General features: G+C 39.5%; 1 protein-coding gene across 4 annotated transcripts in view; it reads right to left on the bottom strand.

Annotated features, from left to right (window-relative positions):
- The window catches only part of dlgap1a (discs, large (Drosophila) homolog-associated protein 1a), a 161,405-nt gene that overhangs the window by 99,918 nt on the left and 37,342 nt on the right, over nt 1–24,145 (bottom strand). The window lies entirely within an intron of this gene.

Genomic DNA, 24,145 nt, shown 5'->3' with positions numbered 1-24,145 from the left:
CACTGGCTAAGATATTTCCCTTGATACCCATGGCAGCTGGCAACTGGTTGCTGTGCTGCTGTTTCTCCAGCTATGACAGTTCAAATCATAGATCAATGATCAAGTCCGAGGCTTTGCTACTTTGAAAAACTGAACAACACATCTGGCAAGATCAGATTCAGTTTTATTGTTGTTCATAAAGTAATAAATGATCATGTCCAGCAATAATTCTGAGTAATGTAAGCATCCTTTATGTTATGCACCAAGAATAAGTGTAATATTGGTCTTATAAATCATTTTTAAAATTATCTTCTGGTTAAGCCATTTCTCTTTCTCCACTCCTGTACTTCAAAAATCATTTATTTAGTAAAAAGAATTACATGGAGAATGTAAATATATATAATGCACAGCAAAAAAATGGTCATAGTGCCTCAACATATTTCATCAAGCTTTCTCCTACCATTCCTGCCAGAATTATAGGGATAAATCTTTAAATTGCATTACAAATTTCTTCTGAGTACCTGAGTGTCAAAATGACAACAAACAAAACAGGTTTAATTAGACACCCATTGTTAACTAAATTATCTTGTTTTTCAGGTGGTATATACAGGGGTAACATAATTGACAAATTTTATAATCTCTTTTATGATGCCAGCACCAAATGCACACAGCTTTAACAGCAGTAATCCAATGTAAATGAGTTGGCACTGCTGCTTCTTATGCAAAATTCCTGCATTTGTTACATGCAAAAGAGAAATGTTAGTAGCAGAAAGAATGTGTTGAAAGAAAAAACAAAAGAAAACATTGTTTAATAGTAGACTTCTAATTAAGCTTGGGTGTTTGCTTTATTCTGTGAGCCAAATATAGGACGTGTGCCTTTCAACTCACCTCTACACTGCATTCCAGCAACTGAATGGAAGGCAATTCACTGCTTTTGATCAACTGATAAGGCAAAGTTGTTTGTGACTGTCATTATTATGCAAACTGTCCTACAATGTAAAAACAGATGTGAGGTACCAAGATATGAAGGGTGATTTTAATGTGTCCCCGGAAAGAAATCAAACATATAAGACAATTAAGTGGATAAAACCAACCATAAATTTAGAGATTCCAGACATTATGGGTTCCAATGATGTAACAGGAGTACTTTCACAAAACTACAGGTACTGCAGTACGTGGGGTACTAGTATATACAACAAAATACATTACTGCGTTCTCGATGGTCAAACACCAAATTACCCACTGCAGTTTCATTTGCCAGCATTAAATTAAATACTGCATTGTAAATCATCAAGCGTTAATGATATATTGCACTCTGTCTTAGTCCATGTTTACCTCCCAAAATCTCACTCACTTCCCATTGGCTCCGATATGGATTTACTTTTCTGACCAGGTGCAGAGGATACACTAGAACTCATTCCATGATCATTTGGCTTCCGTCCCATATCCCAAAGAAATGCTGTTAGATTAATTGGCTGCTATAAATTACCACTTAATGTTGGTTCAAGGCAAAAAGAATCGAAGGGAAGTTGGGCATGGGTGAGAGAGATAAGTTGTGTGGTAAGGAGAAGGGGAGTGGAGACTAAGAGGACTGATGTCATGGGAGCACTCCTGATGAACCAAATACCTTCTTCAGTGTTATTATAAGATAAGATAAAATGTGTCCCCAGGAGCAAGCATGATAATTGAATCAGCTCTAAAAGAATATCATCATACCAATATATATATTGAGAGAGAGAGAGAGAGAGATGTATTACTGACTAGAATTATTTTGCCATCTATGTGCAATAAGGATAAATATTCCTTAGAACATGTTCTATGTTCCAAGGATAAACATAGGATAAATATAGAATACTACAGTATTTAAATGGTGTAGTGGCTGTCCATGGGTTTTGAACACCTGACTTATGGACGCCTCTACATACAAACGAGCTCCCATAATATTATTAAATTTAAAAGTTCGATGTACGTACATACTTTCGTTCCTATGAATGGCATAACTAGTTTCCTTACTTTCTCTACTTTTAGTAATTGTTCTTCTTTATCAGTCTCATGTGCTTTTGCTGCCATTCATTACAATACGATGGAGGTATGGTTACCACATTGAGTGATTTTTGTGTATTTTCTGACTTACAGACAAAATTGACAGACGTCTGTAAAAACAGAACTCGTTCATTATCCGGAGATGGCCTGTAAAATATGGGAAAACGTGAAATTGTTCACTTTGGATGGAATGATGAAGCAAATTATCATTTAACTGGAAACAGTGCAGAATGCCACAGCACAAAGGAATTTGGGGGTCCTCATACAAAAAGCACAGAGATCAATAAAAGCAGATCAAAATAAAATAAAATAAATAAAATAAAATCAAAAAAAGCAGATGATCAATAAGGTTAATGGAATGCTTTCAATTCAAGGGAGTTGGAGTACGAAAGTAAGAAACTCCCACTACAACTGTGCAAGGCACCAGTGAGATCACATCCAGATTGCTGGGTACAATTTTGGAGGCAGTTCAGAGAAGGTTCACTTGGATAATCCCAAGTGTTTTATGAGGGAAGGTTGATCAAATTGTGTCTTTTCATTGGGGTATTTTTTGATGAGGGGTGTTTGACTGAAACAGATAAGATTCTATGGGGCATGGGAAAATGTGTTTTAGGTCAGAGGGTATAGTCTCAGAATAAGGGGGCACCCATTTAAGATGGAGAGGAAGAAGAATTTTTTTCTCTCAAAGGGTTATGAGTCTTTGCAAGTCGTCGCTCAGAAAGCAGTGGAGGTTGAATCCTTGAATATATTCAGAACAGAGGTAGATAGATTTTTATTCAGTGAGGGGGTCAAGGGTGAGAGGAGTGGGCAGGAAAGTGGACAAGAAAAATTAGATTAATTCTAGAATTATTAAATGGCAGAGTAAGCTTGGGGGACTGAATTTCCTATTCTTTTATCTATTTCTTATGGTCTTTTTGTTTCTGCCAGCAAGGACATCTGCGTCACCTGTGTGATAATAGATACCAGTGATGGTTGGACTGACCATTGTCTAATTAATTCTGTTACGAGATAAGGGGGCAGTCATTTAAAACCGGTGCATAGAACTTCTTTCACAAGGATGGTGAATGTATGGAATTCTGTACCTTGGAGAGTTGTGGAGGCTAGGTTATTGGAGGTACTTAAAGAAGAGGTGGATAAATTTTTGAAAGATCAGGGAATTGAAGGCTGTGAGGAACAGGCAAAAGGTGGCGATGAGGCCTGGGGCATATTGGGCATCATCATATTGAAAGGTGGAGCAGGCTTGAGGGGCTTTGTGGCCTATTCCTGCTCCTATTTTCCTATGTTCTTCCCTTTTTTACGTTATGCCTAAGAACCAGGTCCCAAAACAATGGCAACAGCAGAAACATTGTCTCAAGAAAATCTTGAAATTCTTATGGACCCCCACAAAGATAGTCTCACAGACAACCTTATGGCCCTCAACCAAAAGGAGCCACCAAGTTCCCACAGCATCTGAACTACCATGAAGTCCACCATCATTAATACCAGTAAAGGTCATCTTACTTCTTAACTAGAAAACGCCAGATAGATTTGATGAAAATTGGTGGCACATATTGTTGTAATAAGTAAGTAATGATCATCAGCAGCTAATTAACTTCAAGTGTAAGGGTTCATTGGATTGGAAACACCACCACACCTCAAGGGAAAATGAACAGCTCTGCAGACACCTGAGGTCTGAGATCCATTAGAAAACCCTTGAGTCACTGATATGAATATCAGTGATTCAGCCTCATATTCAACCTCTCACTTCTGCGTTCTGAGGTTCCCACCTGCTTTAAAAAGGCATCTATTGTAGCGGTGCCAAGAAGGGTGTGGTGAGCTGCCTCAATGACTACCATCAACTGTAATAGAACATAGAACAGTACAGCACAGAACAAGCTTTTCGGCCCACAATGTTGTGCCGACATAGCTAATCCTTTCTACCTATAGAATGCCCATATCCCTCTATTTTCCTCTCATTCATGTGCCCATCCAGGGCCCTCTTCAAAGTCCCCAATGAATTTCAGGCAATGCATTCCAGGCAATGCATTCCAGGCATCCACCACTCTCTGAGTAAAAAAAATGTGTACCCCTGACGTCTGTTCTGATCCTATCCCTTCTCACCTTAGATGCATGCCCTCTGGTGTTGGATCACTCAAATGAAATGCTTTGAAAGGTTGCTCATGGCGCAAATCAACTCTTGCCTCAGATGACCTGGATCTGCTCCACTTTGCCTACCACTACAAGTCAACACTTAATGCGATTTCTCTGGCTCTTCACTTTGCTCCAGACCATCTGGACAACAGGAACTCATACGTCAGGCTGCTGTTCATCGACTACAGCTCAGCGTTCAACACAATCATCCCGTCCAAACTCATCATCAAGCTTCAAGACCTGGGCCTCTGTACCTACCTCTGCAACTGAATACTTGACTTCCTTATTGGCAGACCTCAATCCATGAGGATTGGTAACAACATCTCCTCTTCATTGATCATCGACACAGCTGCATCTCAAGGCTGCATGCTTAGTCCACTGCTCTACTCTCCATAAACACATGACTGTGTGGCTAAACACAGCTCTAGTGCCATCTTCAAATTCACCGATGACACTACTATTGTTGGATGAATCACAGGTGACGATGAGTCAGCTTACTGGAGTGAGATAGGATACCTGATTGAGTGGTGCTGCAACAACAACCTCTTGCTCAACATCAGCAAAACTAAACAGCTGATTGTTGACTTCAGGAAGGGGAAAGAGGGCGAACATGTGCCAATCTACATTGGGGGATTGGCAGTGGAGAGAGTCAGCAGCTTTAAATTCCTGGGCGTTAACATATCGGATGACCTGTCCTGTCCCAACACTTAGATGCAATCATAAGTAAAGCGCACCAGCATCTTTACTTTCTTAGGAAGTTAAGGAGGTTCCGCTTGTTACCGAACACTCTAGCAAACTTCTACAGATGTACTGTTGAAAGTATCCTGACTAGTTGCATCATGGTCTGGTATGGCAATACGAATGTGCAGCAATGTAAGAAGCTGCAGAGAATAGTGGACTCTGCCCGATACATCACGGACACATCCCTCCCCACCATCAGTAGTATCTACAGGAGGCGCTGCCTCAAGAAGGCAACATCCATCATCAAAGATTCCCACCATCTGGGCCATGCCTTTTTTTGCAGCTACCATCGAGCAAGAGGTACAGATGCCTGAAGTCCCACACCGCCAGGTTCAAGAACAGCTATTTCCCTTCAACCATTTGGTTCTTGAACCAACTGGCAAAACCCTAACCACCACTGCAGTTTAGCAACACTGTGACCACTCTGATCACTGCACTAAAGTGGATTTCTGTTTTGTTCTAATTGTGTTTTTCACTTGTAAAAATTGTGTATAATTTATGTTTTTCTTATGAATGTTGCTTATATGATGCTATGTGTCTGTGATGCTACTGCAAGTAAGTTTTTCATTGCACCTGTGCGTACATGTAGGATAGGAAGTTGTTTGGACATGATTTTGTTGGACATGATTTTTCTTATTCCAATGAATTCTTCAGCACTGTCAAGACCATATACTACTTAAATGCCCAAGGGACCACCATTCTGAGAGCCAAGAATGGAGGAGATCTTTGCAGAGACAGGGAGACAATCAGCACATGCTGGAAGGGGACAAATCTTATTGGAGTAGCTGCAAAATTGCTTTATGCCATGGAGGAAGTCATTGCCAGGGTCCTCCTCAGCTACCTTCCAATGATCAAATCACATAGTGTAATTATTCATGTAGAAGCAGGTTGGACACAATCATCACAAAAGTGCAGGGAGCAATTTGAACCACAGTGTATGGTCTTTGAGTCTGTCAATTAAGACAAGGCACTGTGGAGTTAAATTTGGCTGCCCATTGAAACTTCCTTCCATCTTGTATCTGCTACATAGTTGCTTGCAAGCCATGATCTTAACCAGCAGGTCGATAACAGATCCAAACTCGGTGCAGACTGGTGTCAAGCAAAGCTACATCATTGTTCCAACACTTGCTGCATTACTGTACCTCGTCATTAAGGTGGGAAGCAATGCTACAGGACAAATGGGAAACTGCTTGACTTGCATCCCCTCCAGAACCAAGTTCACTCAACCTCTGTCACTAAGCTACAGTATACACTTGCACACATTTGGCGGCCTGGCTCCAAATGACTGCTGATTTATTTACTGAAATGTACAAGAGAATGGAGGCAGATGAAAAATAAACATAGACTTGAAATAGCTTAGCCGTTTAAAGTTGAAGGACTGAAGTCCTGCAATGCTTATGTAGTTCATCTCACCTACATTCAAAACAATTTCATCACATTGCTACTGCAGTTATTGTTGAAAATGAAAAATAAGTTCAAAATCTTCAGTGAAGTAATCCAATTCCCTCAGGTTCTGAAAGATATAACATTTAGCAGCATAAAATGATAATTTAGTTTGTCATTGAAAATATGAAGCTGGATATTTGATTTACACTTCCAATTTAGCTCTTTTGCTAAAGTTGGTATTAATCATGAAATGTATTTAAAATCTGGTTTGTCAAGAAGATAAGGTATTACAGTTGGTATATGCTATATTGATGTATGTTCCTCTGACAGAAAAAGAGTGCAAGTTTTACCTGAAAATCATTTCTGATAGACTAATTTTGCCTGCCCTCTCTTGACTGCCTAAAATATTGCATGCAATTAAGATTGCCAATGGTTTCATAATAGAATTCTTTTCAATATATTTGTAGGAGACTACCATAGCAATTCTCTAGTTAGCTTTCATTTCTCAATTTAATATTTCTCCTGCCTACATTTTATCTTCGTTTTCAGTATATATTTTGCTGATTTCTTTGCAGTTGCAGACTGTATCTGTTCCCTCTCCTCTGATACATTCCCATTCTGCTATTATTTTAACCTGATATAACTCTTCAGCTCCTTTTACTAGTCCCCACTATTCATTTGTGAATCAAAACAATGGACAGTGTAATGCAACCAAAATCTGACTTCACCTGACATTCACAAATGCAGAACTTTTTAGGAAGCATCACTGAATAGAAGTGGAAACCTTTCCTTTTTCCTCCCTCTCTAGTCAGAAGCACTGAGATCATTTGAAGCTCCCCCATCACAAGCTGGGAATGAAATATGCAACCATCCAGTTTGCATGGTTTAGCACAATGACATATCATGAATTATTTTTGTCCATAATATATAATGGAACTCAATTCTTTTGCTCTGCCGTATGAAGTTGAAAACCAGATTAAACAGCAGAATTTGGCCTAGCAATACACAAAAAAGTCCTGATGAAGGGTCTCGGCCCAAAACATCAACCCAGTCCTGATGAAAGGTCTCAGCCTGAAATGTCGACAGTTTATTTCCCTCCATGGATGCTGCCTGACCTGCTGAGTTCCTCCAGCACTTTTTTTTGTGTATTGCTCCAGATATATCTGCAGAATTTCTTGTGGCTCAGAATTTGGCCCAGTTTGTTTAGTTGCACTAAAATCCCAGATCCTCATTTTGCACTGCTGCTGATCTCATACCAGCTGCAAATTAATGGAGGGAAAACTTTGCAATTCATGAAGTAATTCAGGTCATTTGAAGGAGCTCTCCAGGGCAATGTGGATAATGGCAGTGAGGTCATGAACCACTAATTTCTAATTCTGGGCACCACATCTTGTGGAGTTATGTCAATGCCTTAAGGAAGTGGAGGAGAGACATGCTAAAATGGTACCAGGAATGTGGGACTTCAATAATATAAACAGACTTGAAGCGCCAGGGTTCTTAGAGCAGTAAAGGTTAAAGGGAGAGTTAGTAGACTTGTTGAAAATCATGAAGAACTATGACTGAGAAAATGAGAAATAGTTTCCAGTTGCAGAACTGTTTGGAGCTGGAAGCCACAGATTTTAGGTAATTTTCAAGGGAAATTAAAACAAGATGAGAAATAATTTTGATTAAGTAGGGGAAATAATGCTAAGATATGAAAAATTTACATAATTGGATAATCTATCAATGCTGGCACTGCATGATGGGCAAAAGATCCAAATGTTATTAATTGTGTTTGTCATTGAAGCAGGAATATGTTAGTGGAATTTACCACTAAAGTGGTTAGCAGTTGTAATGTACTTGTAGCTTTATGGTGCACATTCTCACTGATTATCCCTTAAGTAATATTTGAACATTACAAGCTGGAGAGCAATTGAAATGCATACTTAGGATGATGTTAAGATGTTCAAAAAGTTTCCAGGGTCTGCATTAGCAAACTTTTCAGTCAAGCCAGAAGTTATTGTGCACATAATTTGGATTTTATTTCTGTAGAAGGTGCTGAGCTCCAATCATCTTGAATCCCTTAGTGATGAACCAACGCTTCTGTCCATCAAGACCTTGAAGTAGCTGGGGTGCAATGGCCAAACCACATTAAAAGCACAGGTAACTCCACTCCTCAGAACTGGAGTAGAAGCAACTCCTTTTCATAGCCAGGAAGAAGAAAAGAATTTGGGAGGATTAAATCACTTATGACTTCCATTCCTGATGATTATCTGTTGACCTCTGGAGAATATTAAACATGTGTATACTTAATTAGCAATTGGCCAACTTAAAGCAAGAAATTATTTCCTTTGAATATTAGTACAATGTGTAATCTAAAATGGATTCTTCAAACTATTCCGACATACAGTACAAATGAAATCCGTCACAGTCAACCAAATGTCTAAGCACCTCCATGAAAAATACCTACCTGAGCTGCTGGTATTCATAGGCACAGTGGAGCAGCAGTAAGAGGTGCTGCCCCATAGCTCCAGCAACCTGGGTTTGATCCTGACCTTGATGCTGTCTATGTGGAGTTTGCATATTCTCCCCGTGACCAGAAAGGTATATTGCCCTATTGTATTATTACCCCTAGTGTAGATGGGTGGCTGGAAAATTTGGGTGGGGGGAGTTGATGGAATGTGAGAGAGAACGTGTTACAGGGAGATGTGGGGGAATGGGACTGATGTGAATGCTCTGAAAGCTGGCATAGATTGAGCAGGTTGAATAGTCTCCACTGTCATAAGAAAAAATGAAATATGAGATACACAGGGCATTTCATTTGTGTTTTCTTGTCCATAATGTTTGTAATATCAAAACCACTTAGCTGTACCTTCTCTGTTCTGCTGTTTCTGTTCCACTTCACTACGTCTACTTCCTTCTTCAGGCCATTGAACATTTCTATGTTGGCTTTTCATAATTCCACAGTTTTGCATATCTGCTTGCAGTTTCTAAAGATAACACTTTCTCTTGTAGTGGCTCAACTCAGGCTAAACTCCCAGATTACACAAACAATCCAACCTCTGACAAGTGAGGCCTTTCAGTCTCCAAAACTGCAATTATATTTTCATCAACCAGCTCTTCTGACACTATATATTAATATCCTTCTCTCTGTAAAATGCTGAAGGATAGCCAGCATATTAAACTAATGAAGTGCTTTATTAAACAAAAGAATTTACAGAGAGGGACATGCCTTTCTTTGTTGTATGCCTACTCCCAGACGAGCAACTGGTTCAAGGAGTACACATCTAATAATACATAAATTACATATACTACAGGGCATATATCTATCACAAAACTATTTTAGTTTTGATTCAACAGGCGAGGTCCCAGAGGACTGGAGAGTAGCAAATGTGCCTTTTGTTCTAGAAGGTAAACGGTGATAATCCAGGTAACTATAAACCAGTGAGCCTTACATTAGCGGTAGGGAAGCTACTGGAGAGGATATTGAGGGATAGGATTTATGTGCATTTGGAAAGGCATAACCTGCTTAGGGACAGTCAGCATAGCTTTGTGTGGGGCAGGTCATGCCTTACAAAATTGATTGAGTTTGAGTGACAAAGGTGCTTGATGAGGGTAAGGCAGTGGACATTATCTACATGGACTTCAGTAAGGCACTTGATAAGGTCCTCATGGTAGGTTGATCCAGAAGATAAATATGCATGGGATCCAGGGCAAATTGCAAGTTTGGCTTCGGAACTGGCTTGCCCATAGAAGACAGAGAGTAGGGGTGGAAGGCTGTTATTCTGGATGGAGGTCTGTGACCAGTGGTGTTCCGCAAGGATCGGTGCTGGTGATATATATCAATGATTTGGATGAAAATGTAGATTGGTGGATTAGCAAATTTGCAGATGACACCAAGATTGGTGGAGTTGTGGACAGTGTAAAGGACTATCAAAGAATGCAGCAGGAGATAGATCAGCAGCAGATATGGGCAGAGAAGTGGCAGATGGAGTTTAATCCGAGCAGATGTAAGCTGTTGCACTTTGGGAGGTCAAATGAAAGGAGATAGTATACAGTTAATGGTAGGCCCCTTAATAGCATTGAGGTACAGAGGGATCTTGGGGTCCAGGTCCATAGTTCACTGAAAGTAGCTACACAAGTGGATAAAGTGGAAAAGAAGACGTATGGCATACTTGCCTTCATTGGTGGGGGTGTTGAATGTAAGAACAAGGAAGTCATACTGCAGCTATATAAAAATTTAGTCAGACTGCACTTGGAGTATTGCATGCAGTTCTGGTCGCCCCATTACAGGAAGGATGTGGAGACTGTGGAGAGGGTGCAGAAGAGGTTTACCAGGATGCTGTCTGGATTAGAGGGTATGAGCTGTAATGAAAGGTTGGACAAACTTGGGCTGTTCTCCCAAGAGCTCGAAGGCTGAGGGGAGACCTGATAGAGGTTTTTTAAATTATGAGAGGCATAAATGGGGTAAACAGTCAGAATCTTTCCCCCAGGGTAGAAATGTCAAACACCAGAGGACATGCTTTTAAGGTTAGATGGGGTAAGTTTAAAGGTGACGTGAGGAGCAAGATTTTTACACAGAGAGTGGTAGGTCCCTGGATTAGGTTACCAGGGTAGTAGAGGAAGCAGGCAGTTTGGTGGAGTTTAAGAGGTTTTTAGATAGACACATGAATATGAAGGGAATGGAGGGATATGGATGATACACAGAAGAAGGACATTTAGTATAAATTGGCATCGAGATTGGCACAACATCCTGGGCCAAATGGCCTATCCAGTGCTGTACTCCTCTATGTTCTATGTTCTATTTATAGGTATGCTATTAATGTACACATAGTTACAACTTTATTTCTATCATATCTATAAAATGCAGCTAATAAAAGGTGACAGATGGGTTGAAATTGCAGTGCATTTTTAGCCACAGAAGAAACGAAACAGGAAAACATTTACATTTAATATGCATACTATTTGTTGTAGAGCTCCACGCTGACATTCAAATGCATTCTTCTTGGTACATTTAAATTCATTTGGTTTGAATTTTCTAATTATTTAGTATACTAACATCTGACAGGTGTGACTCTGTAACATGAATATGAATGAATGGTGTAACTTGAAAGCTCTAGCATTCTATGACTCATGCATAAAAAGACGCTCCAGTTCAATTGTTAAACTTTACAATCAAGAAACTTTGTGGGAACAATTGTATCATCATGTTACACAGATCAAAATATAAGAATACCAATCTAGGTATTTCTGTATTCAAAAGAAATAGAGCTTTAACAATATGACACTGGGTTTCTTGTTTTTATTTTTTATTCCATGTTTCTTTTTCTGGTCTCTCCTGAAGATATTCTTGCTTTGGGCACAATATTATTATTAAAATTATATTTTCCTGATGACACAGAAGGAGGACATTCATCCCATTGAGTTTATGCTGGATTTCAGAGCACAACCATCATCCAATTTCCCCATTTATCTCCCTGCAACCTCTTATCTCCCACATACTAATCAATACCCCCTGATTTTCCTGCTACCCACCTACACTAGGGACAAATTACAGTAGAGGAGAATCTGCAACCTCCACAAAGGTATTGCCCATGGTGCACAAAAGATGACAGTGAAATGTAATGGATAAAATGAGTTCTGCAAAGACAGATTCAGCCACATTCAGAGTACCAACTGAATGAAACGTAGATGATGGCAAATGAGGTTAATCCTATGGCAGGAGCACATGCCATGTCATGATCTTGGTGCAAAGGCACACAGTAACATTTCAACTTGGCTTGGAGCAACTTAAAATGTTCTCCTGAAGCAAGACATCAATCCAGGGGTGGTGTAATTAAAACGCATATAACAAGAATCTTTGAAGCTAGCTGAGAAATGCTCTCTGCAGGTGGTAACCACTAAGAATCAAGAGATCCATGTCATAGTGGTATAGTACAACAGGTTGTGATAAAAAAATAATTGAGCTGAAAAGTTAACTTCCCTGCTCTACCTGCTGAGTGTTTCCAGCATTTTCTGTTTCTATTTCAGATTTCCACCATCCACATTTTTTTGTGCCTTTCAAGTACAGCACATCAGATAGGATTGATAAAGATACACCAATGCAGGATCCTAAATATGGCCAAAGGAAGACAGTATACTGCTGCAACAGAGAAGCCAAAGAGCTGCCACACCCAGGAGGCATCAATGTAGGATGCAGCCTATATCAGACTGATACCAGACATTGGCAGAAAGCAGTGATAACTCAATACATACAGCAGCTCACATCATATGTGGACTTGACAGAACAACAGGTGTTGGGCCAGATTTGGTAGAAATGTCATAGTTAATTTATCAAACTTTTTCACACTCCTTTTTGTTATTGCAGTGTAATTCAGAAGGCCTAATATAAAGTTGAATTCAAGAAGACAGTTAAGTATTACTTGGAGATGATTTATCCAGTGTTTCTGCAAAGTTAAGCTGCTAGATTCAACATTGATAGGTTGCAGAAATAGCTGACACATACGTGATATGAGTGATGTGCTAGAAATTAGCATTTAGAAATTAGCGGCATGGTAGCATAGCGGTTAGCGCAATGCTGTTACAGTGCCAGCGATCGGGGTTCGATTCCCATCGTTGTCTGTAAGGAGTTTGTACGTTCTCCAGTGTCTGCGTGGGTTTCCTCCGGGTGCTCCGGTTTCCTCCCACATTCTAAAAGACGTACGGGTAGGTTAATTTGGGGGTTTGAAATGGGCGGCGCGGACTCGTTGGGTCGGAAGGGCCTGTTGCCACGCTGTAAATAAAATTTAAAATTTAATTTAAAAAAATAATTAATTGAATTTATGTCCTGGATGTTAATGTATAGGTTATGTTGAAGGAGGGTGAAGATTTAGAAGGGAAACCGGAAGTTCTAGTTTCACCATACAGTATGGAATCTTAACTCAAAAATTGGTGACTTTTGTCCTTGATGTCAGGTGCTGAAACTGATAGATTATTGGAAAACAAGGGAATTGAGGATCAGGCAGAGTATGAACTTGAAGTACATAAAAAACTATATTCTCACTGAACAGTAAAACAGAATTGAGGGAACTATAAGGACAACTTCTGCTCTTTTTAAAAGTTCTTTACAGGTTCTGTGCACTGAAATCAGCCCAACTGTCAGACTTGGAATCCATTTGGGAAAGAGTAACCTGTAACAGGTTAAGGGAGTGTATAGGCCTGATCAGATTCCAACACCTGGTGAGGGAAGAATGGGTCTGCAAACCCAACTTGTTGTATGAGACTGACAGGGTGGGGTAGGACTGGTTGGATTTAGTGGAAGAGCACTTTTCCTCCCCCTAACCACTCCAAGACTGCTGTAATGAGAATTGTCTTCAAAGGTGAAAGGCTTCCTGATACTACCAGAAAATCTTAGACCTATGACATAAATAGAATCAGAGCTTACCAACTTTATTAAAATACTAAAATGATCAATGCATCTTCTAGGAGAGGTTGGCTTCCTGCCCTGTCCCACTTCTGTTTAGTAACGTGGGGTATATTGGACTTGGCTTGAAAGTTTTGAATCTTTTTGTTTGATTCAACCTTAAGCCTTTTGCGTGAGTTTTTCTGCAATAGAATGCAAGCACACAAGCAAGGATGTAGACTAATCAAGAGATCATTCCTTGAAAGTAAAGTTGACATTTACCAAAGGTAAAAACTAGGCAGCCTATTTTCAAGTCAACGGAAACAATAATCAGCAGCTCTGTCAAACTGGTCACCAATTCATTTTGCTTTTTTTAATGATTATATTCAGCCTCTTAGTTTATTCTGCCATTTTTAATATGTGAATATGCTGCATTCATGCTTTCAGAGAAACAAAGCTAACACAATTATGACTAGTTATGAGGAAGTTGCCTCTTCTTGAGGAGATAGCTTCAGCAATGCTGGAGTGTGACCATGAATCCAACAAATTTACTTTTTCATTCAAATTGTTGAACTTTTTAAAATGTTCTCACCCAGAAACAAAGAGATAAATATTAGTATCTACCAACATGTCTGAAGCTTGCTATCCCACAATAGAATTCCCTTGGTGAGCGTAATCCAAGCATTACTCCAGGGTTTGTCCTTTAATGGATCTTCTAAGTCACAACCTCTTCTATAGTTATAACACATTCCAAACCCAGTGCATATAGAGATGCAGGAATTATTTTTACAAAGTGAAATATAAATAAACTTGTTATTGTAATCAGGCACAATAAATGTGTTCTAATAAACTAGATCTATCCTGGAGTCATGTACAAGAAGTACAATACCAGGTTTTATAATTACTTGCTGCTAATCAGTTGTATCGAAAGGATTATTCATGCAGGGCCAATTTAAAGCATTATTACAAAAGATAAACAGATATTAAAAATGATAATAACTGCAACCTTATAATACTTATCTGACATATATATGTGGAATTCTAATAACATAAATGATTTGGGCAGAGAGGTGACTTTGACCCTCATAATTCTATTATTATCCTGGAAAGAGAATGACATACTGGAAAACACATTTTGATATTCTTAAGTAGTGATTTACTTCATCATATTTTATTTGAGCCAAGCATAAGTCTGGAGGCCAAGGATATGTGTGCAAACTGGGACTGATAACACTGGCATTTATGCATATAGTGTTAGTTAGGTGTTTTGACTACCTCCATTAATAACTGAAGAAATTACATTTCTAACAGAGATGACTAATTTGGTTTCAGTTCAAATCTGAGGAGTGTATTACATTCACTTCATTTTATCTAAAGGATCCATTCAGGGGAACTGGGTCTTAAAATTTCAGATGTTACATTGTTCAGAAAGCTAAGGGATGAATTGGAGGTTGGCAGGAAACCATTGTCAGGCACAGCATGAGGAACATGCACTTGATCTCACCCACAAAACATTGTCAGATTTGTACCTAAATACATCCAGCAAATGGGAGTAAAATTCCCAACACATGAGGGTGCTGTAAAGCAGAATATTCCCTTACGGAACAGGCAGGAGAACCATTGCACCTTAATGAACCACAGGGAAACTATATATAAAGTTAAAATTACAGAATTTTTTTGTCCTCTTCCAACCTAAATTTATTTGCCTCCAGGTTTTATAATTACTTTCTGCTACTTGGGATGTAGTTAGTCCAAACAATGTTATGGGGCAGCAGTTTTATTATTTCCAGCAGTCTCTTTGTCTGTATGCATGATTTTCCCACCTCTCAAAATGTACGGTTAAAATGGCAACAGACACAGATTCTTCAGTTTTAAGAATGCTACTATTTTAATCAACAAATGCTCATTATAATTGAGCAAGGTTGAAGTTGAGGCCTCTAGTCTTCGACTGATGTCATGGGAGACAGTGGAGACCTGATGACGTAGATCTGGAGATCTCATTTTATTTCCTATAGCGATAATGTTTGGTAAATGAAAGAATATAATGATAGGTTTGAACATAATGACTCACTATCACCATGGTTCTGCAGTTATTGAAAGCTAAAGTTGGCAACAACATGATTTCATCTATCTGGCGGACAGCTGGTAGATGTTGCAGTGTTTCAAATGGGAACAAAATGGGACTATTACTTATTTAGGAATAAAAATGTAAATGGAAGAAGGAATCTGATAGTCTGATTTAAAATAAATGAAGCTTTCTCAATAATGTTTTTCCCTTCATTCATTTTTGAGATTTGGGTGTTTGTAGCAAGGCTAGCATTTGTATTCCCTCTCTAATTGCCCTTGAGAAGTGTCACCTTCTTGAATCACTGAGTTTTTCAGAAGGCACTCCCACAAGATCCACTTGGGTAAGGAGAACCAGAACTGAGAGCAAGCAACAATGAAAGACCGGTGATATAGTTACAAGTTGGGATAGTGTCAGATCTGAAAGGGGAATTTGCAGGTGATGGTGCTCCCATATTCCGGTTGCCCTTGTCATCCTTGGTGGAAGAACTTGCCAGTTATGGGGATGCTGTTGGAGTAGCCTGGGTGAGTAATTGCAGTGCATTTTGTGTTTGGTACACACTACAGCCACTGTACACCAGTGCTGGAGGGAACAAGTGTAAAACATGGAGTTCCGATCAAGTGGGCTGAATGGTGTGGGGCTCTTTGAGAGTTGTTAGCACTGCATTTATCCAGGCAAGTGGAGAGTATTCTATCATGTTCTTGACTTGTGCTTTGTAAATGGTAATAAAGCCTTAGGGTCTCAGAAGTTGACCCATTCACTGCATGACACCCAGCTTCTGATCTGCTCTTGTTGGTGCAGCTTTTAGGTGACTGGTTCTATTGAGTTTCTGGTCAACGGTGGCCCTCAGGATATTGATAGTGGGAAACTCAGCGATGGTAATGCCATTGACTGATAAGGGTAGGTAGTTAGACTTTCTCTTGGTGGTGGTCATTGTCTGGCACTTTCATGGTACACTTTTTACTCAATGTTTATCAGCACATGCTTGAATGTTGTCCAGGTGTTGCTACATGCAGGCATGGGCTGATTCATTTGCTGAGGAGTTGTGAATGGAATTGAATTTCATACTATCACTAGCAAACATCCCCATTTATGAGGGAAGGAAGGCCATTGATGAAGTGACTGAAGATCTTTGGGCCGAGCCTTGGACACTGTCCTGAGGAACTTCTGCAGTCTTGTTCTGGAGCTGGGATGATTGAACTCTGATAATCGCAACCATCTAGTTTTGTGCGATGTATGGCTCCATCCACTGGAGTGTTTTCCCTTTGATGTCTATTTGATTTCATTTTTACCAGCACTGTGACGTAAAGGGCAGTCACTCTTATTTCACCTCTAGATTTCAGCTCTTTGGTCCATGTTTGGACCAAGGCTGTGATGAGGTCAGGCAGAGCAGTCCTGGTGAAATTCAGGGTGGACATCAATGAAGAAGTTTTTGGTGAGTAAGTGCCACTTGACAGCACTGTCAATGATGGCTTCCATCACTTCCCATCGCTGATTGGGTGGTAATTAGCTGGACTGGATTTGTCCTGCTTTTTGTGAATAGCACATAACTAGGCAATGTTCCACTTTGTCAGGTAGTTGCCAGTGTTGTAACGGCACTGGAACAGCTTAGTTAAAGGCGCAGCTAACTCTGGAGCATGCATTTTCAGTACTATAGCCAGGATGTTGCCTGGTTCCATAGCCTTTGTTGTATCCATTGCTCTCAGTCATTTTTTGATATCATGTTGTGAAAGGAATTGTCTAGAGACTGGTTTCTGTGCTGGGATCTCAGAGGAAGCCAAGGTGGGTTGCCTATTCTGCACTTCTGGCTGAATGTTAAGGATGGGAATGTCCTTATAGCCTCCTCACATTATCTGTTTAATCGTTCACCCATGTTTATGACTTGATGTTGTAAGACTGCAGAGCTCTGTTCTGATCTGTTGGCTGTGAGATCACTTAGCTCTCTCAACTGTTTTTGCTGCTTAACATGCAAGAAATCCTGCTTTGTATCTTTATTAGGCTGGCAACTGGTCATCTTTAGATCTTCCTTTTGCTGCTCCTGACAAGCCCTTCTGCATTCCTCATTGAACCAGGATTGATCACCTGACTTGATTGTAATGGTAGAGTGAGGATTATCTGGGGTTTGAGGTTACAGATTACAGGTTGTGGTAATGCTGATGATGATCACACTGCCTTATGGATGCCCAATTTTAGATTTATCCCATTTAGCACATTTGCAGTGCCCAACATGTCGTTGGTGTGAAAATGGACTTTGCTTCCAAAAGGACCGAGCTGTAGTCATTTCCACCAATGCTATCCTGGACAGCTGCATGTGCAAGAAGTAGATTGATGAGGATGAGGTCAAATAGGTTTATCCCTCATGCATTCACTCACAACTGGCTACAGATCCTGTCTAGCAGCTCTGTCCTTCAGAACTTAGCCTGCTTGGTTTGTGGAGATTCTACCAAACCTCTCTTCACCTACAGTACATTCTGTGTCCTTGGTCCTTTCAGTCCTTCTTCCAAGTGTTGTTCAACATGAAGGAACACTGATTCATCAGCTTGGTGATGGTGGGTACAGTAAATCATGTTTAGATATATTGATAGATTAATAATGAATCATAAAGATAAGGTAATTTGCCACTTTGTTAATCACATGCGTGATTGGATTTAGAATATGGTACACAGTTTGTCATCTCATTAAAGTATTGTGAAGCTGTTATCAGAACAGCCTTAGCAAGTAGCACCAGTGCATTTTATAGCTGGTACATCTTGCAGTTGCAATGCAGCAATGGTGGACTAAGTAAATGCTTGAGGTGATAGATGGAGTGCAATCTAGTGGACTGCTTTTCCAAAATGCTTTTGAACTTATTCCACATTGTTAGAGCCGCACTTATCCAGAGAAGCACACAATATTTTATCAAACTCCTGACATATCTTGTAGATAGAGAAAGGCTTTGAGGAGGGTGGAGGTGAGTCACTCACCACACAATGCCCATCCTTTGACCTGCTTTGGTGGCTACAGTATTTAAATTATGGTCAAGAATTTCTTTCAGGATATTAATTGTGGGAGACTCAACTTCAAATCCAACAACTTCTACAACCTAAAAGGAAAATGGCAACCTAAAAGGAATATGGAAAAACTGTCACTTGACCTGGAGATGTATCAATATTCCTCCATCATCATTGGATCTCAATCTTAGAACTCCTTTCCCAATAGCAACTAGGGTGAAGGCCTGTTTATCACCACTTTCCCAAGGACGGGCAATAAATGTCGACCTTGACAGTGATATCCAGATCACATACAAGAAAACCTTTCTTACTTTAGATTGATAATACATCTCTCTAAAATCCTTGTTTCTACATTAAAGACACTACAGAAATGCACATTTTGTTGTTGTGATATAAGAAACACTGAATTCCCAAGGAAAAAAATACTTCTATAAAATCTGAATGAACTGAATTGTTTCCATTCACATTTCTATAAAATCCAAAGTAATTAAAATATTTTCCATATTCCAGCTGCCTGGAATTCCAATGGATCAAATCTTTTGTATTGGTTGACATTCTTTTGAATACCTGTGAAGTAAAACCTCCTCATTCTCCCTATTCCACAGAATGACTCCAAGCACAACAATTAGCCTTGATCTAGGATTAAAATCATCCAAGGTTATCATTTTAAACATTGCACTGAATGCAGCTAGACCAGTGTTTAAATTCTGTGAATTGATTCAAACAAGTTACAAAGGATCTTGATGATGCTGATGATTTCTTGGCAACATTATTCATTTATCAAGAACCAGCTGTATGAGGAGGATTCTAGGCATTGTAATTCACTGAGACAGGAGATAAATAGAATTTAGACAAACCTGATTTTAAAGAAGAATTATCGGGAACTAACACTATCTGGTCTCTTACAGTTCAAGGGATCATAACAGTACAGGAGAGAGCGCTCTTTTGACGCAATGGCTACAGCTTCTGTTGATCTATTTATGGAGATTATATACAGTATGTTGTAGCTGAGCTCAAGCATACCATAGCAGGATTCAAAGAGGTCACCAACATTCTTTGAGTTTGTAACAACATGCCTCTCTCTTACCAACAAAAACTGCCTCATTCCCTCTTGATAAGCAAAATACACAAAATGAAAGAAAATTTCATCCTCAGCTCCATTTGGTCTGATGGACTGATGTTGCATATCTACCACATCTCATTTGTGTCATCTCATCTTATGGTTTATACAGCGGAATACATTCTTTAAATCAAACACATCACATTGAATTTCTTTTTCAAAGCGTCCACTGACTGCAGACTTGCAAAAGTGGTTCTGGGCCTTATTCCACAAGATTATTCAGCACAATTGATGCATGAAATTGTTTCTCTGGAGGTTAAAAAGATGTCAGGAAAAGTTACCAATTCTTCTATTCCACTGTATTGTCTCACATAAACACACTTCTACACAGAGTAACTGCAACAAAAACAAAAGCATATATTTATATAGCACTTTTCTCAAAACAAAATGTCCCAAGGCATTTCACAGGAGTGCCATCAAATAATGAGACACATAAGGAGACGTTAGGCCAGATGCCCAAAAAGACAGATTTAAAGGATAATCTTAAAAATGAAATGCCAGTCAAGAGATAGAGAGGTTTAGCAAATGAATTCTGGAGCTTAGGCACACCATCAATTGCAGAAAATTAAATGTGGGAATAATAAGAAGGCCAGAACTATAGAAATGTAGATATCTCAGAGGAGATTATAGAGATAGTGAAGAGGCAGATTACAGAGACGTTAGGACAGAGTCAATGTAGTTCAGCACAGGTGATGGGTGACTAGGACTTAGTGGGAGTTGGGACACTGACAACACCTACTTGGATATTTTGAAATTTGCAGTTAGTAGACTGAGCTAAAATGGTTAGGAGTGCATTAGAATAATCCAGTCTAAAGGTAGTAATCTGCAGATAAATGTTTAAGTAGCAGACAAACTGAGGCTGGGAATGACTTAGGTGACATGAGCAAAATAGAAATAGTTGTTCTTCATGATATCAGGGATATTTGATATGAAGCTTATCTTGGGTTCAAACATGATACAAAGTCATGCTGTCTGGTTCAGTTTGAAGGGAGGTGGATGGAGTCAATGACTAAGGAACAGAATTTGTGGCAGGAATTAAAAATAGTAGCTTGGAAATAGTTTCAATTTTTGCCCTTTTTATGCATAGATCATACAAACAATGATTTAATCAAGATTGTTCCAGCAATCATTTCCAGGTGAAGTCACAATCATTGCAAAATTGAACTAGGCATTTCTGTGCACTATTAATGTTTATTCTGTGCCTTACATTTTTCCAGCATTAGACGTGCACTTATGTCATCATTATTCGCACAATGTTTATTTCTGCTTCTATAGACATAAATTGGAGCTCAATTGTGCAGCCTACAATTGTTGTGGTACAGTCTCAGCACAGCTACTATAATATTCCTATTATTTAAAGAGGCACTCTACTGACAATAGGAGTCCTGACTGGGCACCTACAGAACACACTGCAAGCTGCTTGGTCACCTTTCAAAGATTTCAGAGTATGCAACAATTAACAGGGAGTGCCTTCTTCAGAAGTTAGTTGATGACACACTTAATTCATAGATGCCTCAGTGGTGACCTCATTGGCAATACTCCATTAGCAGCCTTTCTTAGTGAGGCATGGTTACAACACCAATAGTTGCCATACTTGAGTCACCTATCTCTGTACAATGATGGATGTGATCTGCCCAAAGTGAGACTACATTTGAACAGTGCTGTGGTGTGTTTTGAATTCCAAAAGCTACAAATAAAAAACAAATAATACAAAAATCACAAGTCATAGTATTTGGGTCTGAATTTTAACACTGCTGTAGTTTTCTCATTTCACAGCCTTTTTGATGGGTTTCAGAATCCTGGCACTACTTTGCAATATCCAGGTATGGCCACTGTTGCCTTCACTTTGGGTCCACAGAGGCATCCTTGATCCTTACCCACAAGAAGTTCTTGCCCTAGATAGCCAGCTTTAGAATACTGTCCAAGGGTATTTGGAATGGAATGGCGGCTGTGGGGGAACCTGAGAGGCCATGGAGGATGGAGGGTGATGAATTGGTCTTCTTACAAAGGGGAATATCAGTGTGTGTGTGTGTGTGTGTGTGTGTGTGTGTGTGTGTGTGTGTGTGTGTGTGTGTGTGTGTGTGTGTGTGTGTATCTGTGTGTGTGTATCTGTGTGTGTGTATCTGTGTGTGTGTGTCTGGGTGTGAGCATGTAAGAGGACTATTTATGATGGTCTTGACCTCACTTTGACACATCTACTAAAGTCATGGAATATTTTCTGGCTTTGGTTCAGGGATTGTCACTCCTGGGTGACACTATCCAAGTCAGCTCCTGCCATGTTCTTCTAGTGGTAGCCCTGGAAGGCTTCCTGACTTCTTGCCTGGCACACAGAATATCCCTCCAGTCTCCATGTGCTGTACCAACTTTTCAGTATCCTGTTGCACAGCCCTTTCCCTATCCCTTGTAGCTCTGCCCCTTCCATTATAGCCATTGCTGTTGTCTGTCTACCTTGCAGAGTGTGCCTTCAAGAGCTGACATGTTTCTGCCATTGGCATACAGCAACATATTGGCAGAAACATATTGTCCTATTGTGAGGCATACGTCCCATGTTAGCTCTTAATTTTGGGTATATGCCACCTTCATGCTGGTACCAATTTCTATTTGGTCAGCTTCTCTATTTTTCTCAGGGGACCTGCTATAGCATTAACTTGACAATGCTAGTTTAGAAATCAAAAAAGGGGTAAAATCCAACTTTTAGTCTAATGTCTCCAATACTAATTAATTGGAGGAAATGTTTGCTTATCTGGTAATAGACTTTAGCCTGACCAATTAAAAGCAGCAGAGGTGTCAAGAGAACCAGTGAGTGTTGCCAGCTGTGTGAAACTGTGTGTTTTCGGATGATTTTGCTGGGGAAGGAGCAAAATGCAGTTGCAGGATAGGAAAAGACTAAGGAGAAATCTTTGGGATACACCCTAATAAAGAAGTTTACAGATGTCAGAAAAGACATCGGGTAGATACAGGTGCCTGAGGACACGTACCACCAGACTTAAGGACAGCTTCTACTCCACTGTGATAAGACTATTGAACGGTTCCTTTATACAATGAGATGGACTATGACCTCATGATCTACCTTGTTGTGGCTTTGCACCTTATTGCACTGCACTTTCTCTGTAGCTGTGACACTTTACTCTGTACTGTTACTGTTTTTACCTGTACTACATCAATGCACTCTGTACTAACTCAATGTAACTGCACTGTGTAATGAATTGACCTGTACAATCGGTTAGTAAGACAAGCTTTTCACTGTACCTCAGTACAAGTGACAATAATAAACCAATACCAGTACCAATAGAAACCATTGCAGTAGATGCACTGGATTTGTCTGAACAGATAAGAGCGGAACCGGATGTGTGTGGTCCCACTCAGCTGGAGCATAGCAGAGAGATGTTGAAAGGATATGGTATGGTTGAGCATTTCCAAGGCTGCAGGCAGGTCAAAAAGAAAAGGAGGAAAGACTACCTTTGTCACAATATATTGGACATCCTCTGTGACTTTGCAGGTGACTATTTTGGGATTTTTGTGGGGAAGTGATCCAAGCAAGGCATAGTTGGAAAGATGAGCACAACCTTGCAAGAATTTTGGAGATGAAAGAGAGCTTGGGGATAAAAAAAATGTTACAGGTATATTGTGGTCCAGAAGGATGCCGCAGATGAAAGGATATAAAGTGTGGCAAATTAAAATGATACACTTTTCAATGGAAAATTGTCAGTTCAAATTGTATTATACAGAGCACTGATGGATCAATGTAATGTTATTTTTGACATGGGACTGCAAATAGTGAGCTGAAGATATTATCTTCCCTTTATAACGTCCTTTATCTTGAGAAACACAGATCAACAATCATCTATTTTTCAAAATTGCAAACTACTGACTTGACAAATGCAACCAGCTAAAATAAGAAAACGATGGTACCCTGAGCAACTTGACAGACTAAAATACCTATAGATTTGTGAATCTTCTGTATCAGTGATGAATGATGAAGCAAAGAGAGCCCTCTTTATGTCTTCATTAGGTCATACAAAAGTGGATGTATGGAAGGGAAATGAGTATACATTGAATGATGGTAAATTCTTGGCATGGAGTGATGCAAAATAAGAGTACAGGTTGAAATGTTCTCCTTGGCATTATTGGACCATGCTTCTATTGTATGAAGTTCCACACTGGAAATATACTGTACATCATTGAACTTATACTTTGTATTATGAAACCTTTTATGACAGAATGTTACCCATTTAACTGTCATTAACACAACTCCACACGTAATTATAAATAATCTGGATTAGTTATGTTTTAATTTTCTTTGTACTTCATTCTTGTCTGATTAAGGCAAC

This window comes from Pristis pectinata, chromosome 9 (assembly GCF_009764475.1).
Source record: "Pristis pectinata isolate sPriPec2 chromosome 9, sPriPec2.1.pri, whole genome shotgun sequence".
Taxonomy (NCBI): domain Eukaryota; kingdom Metazoa; phylum Chordata; class Chondrichthyes; order Rhinopristiformes; family Pristidae; genus Pristis; species Pristis pectinata.
The sequence above is the reverse complement of the archived record's forward strand: the minus strand, read 5'-3'. Positions and strand labels throughout refer to the sequence as shown.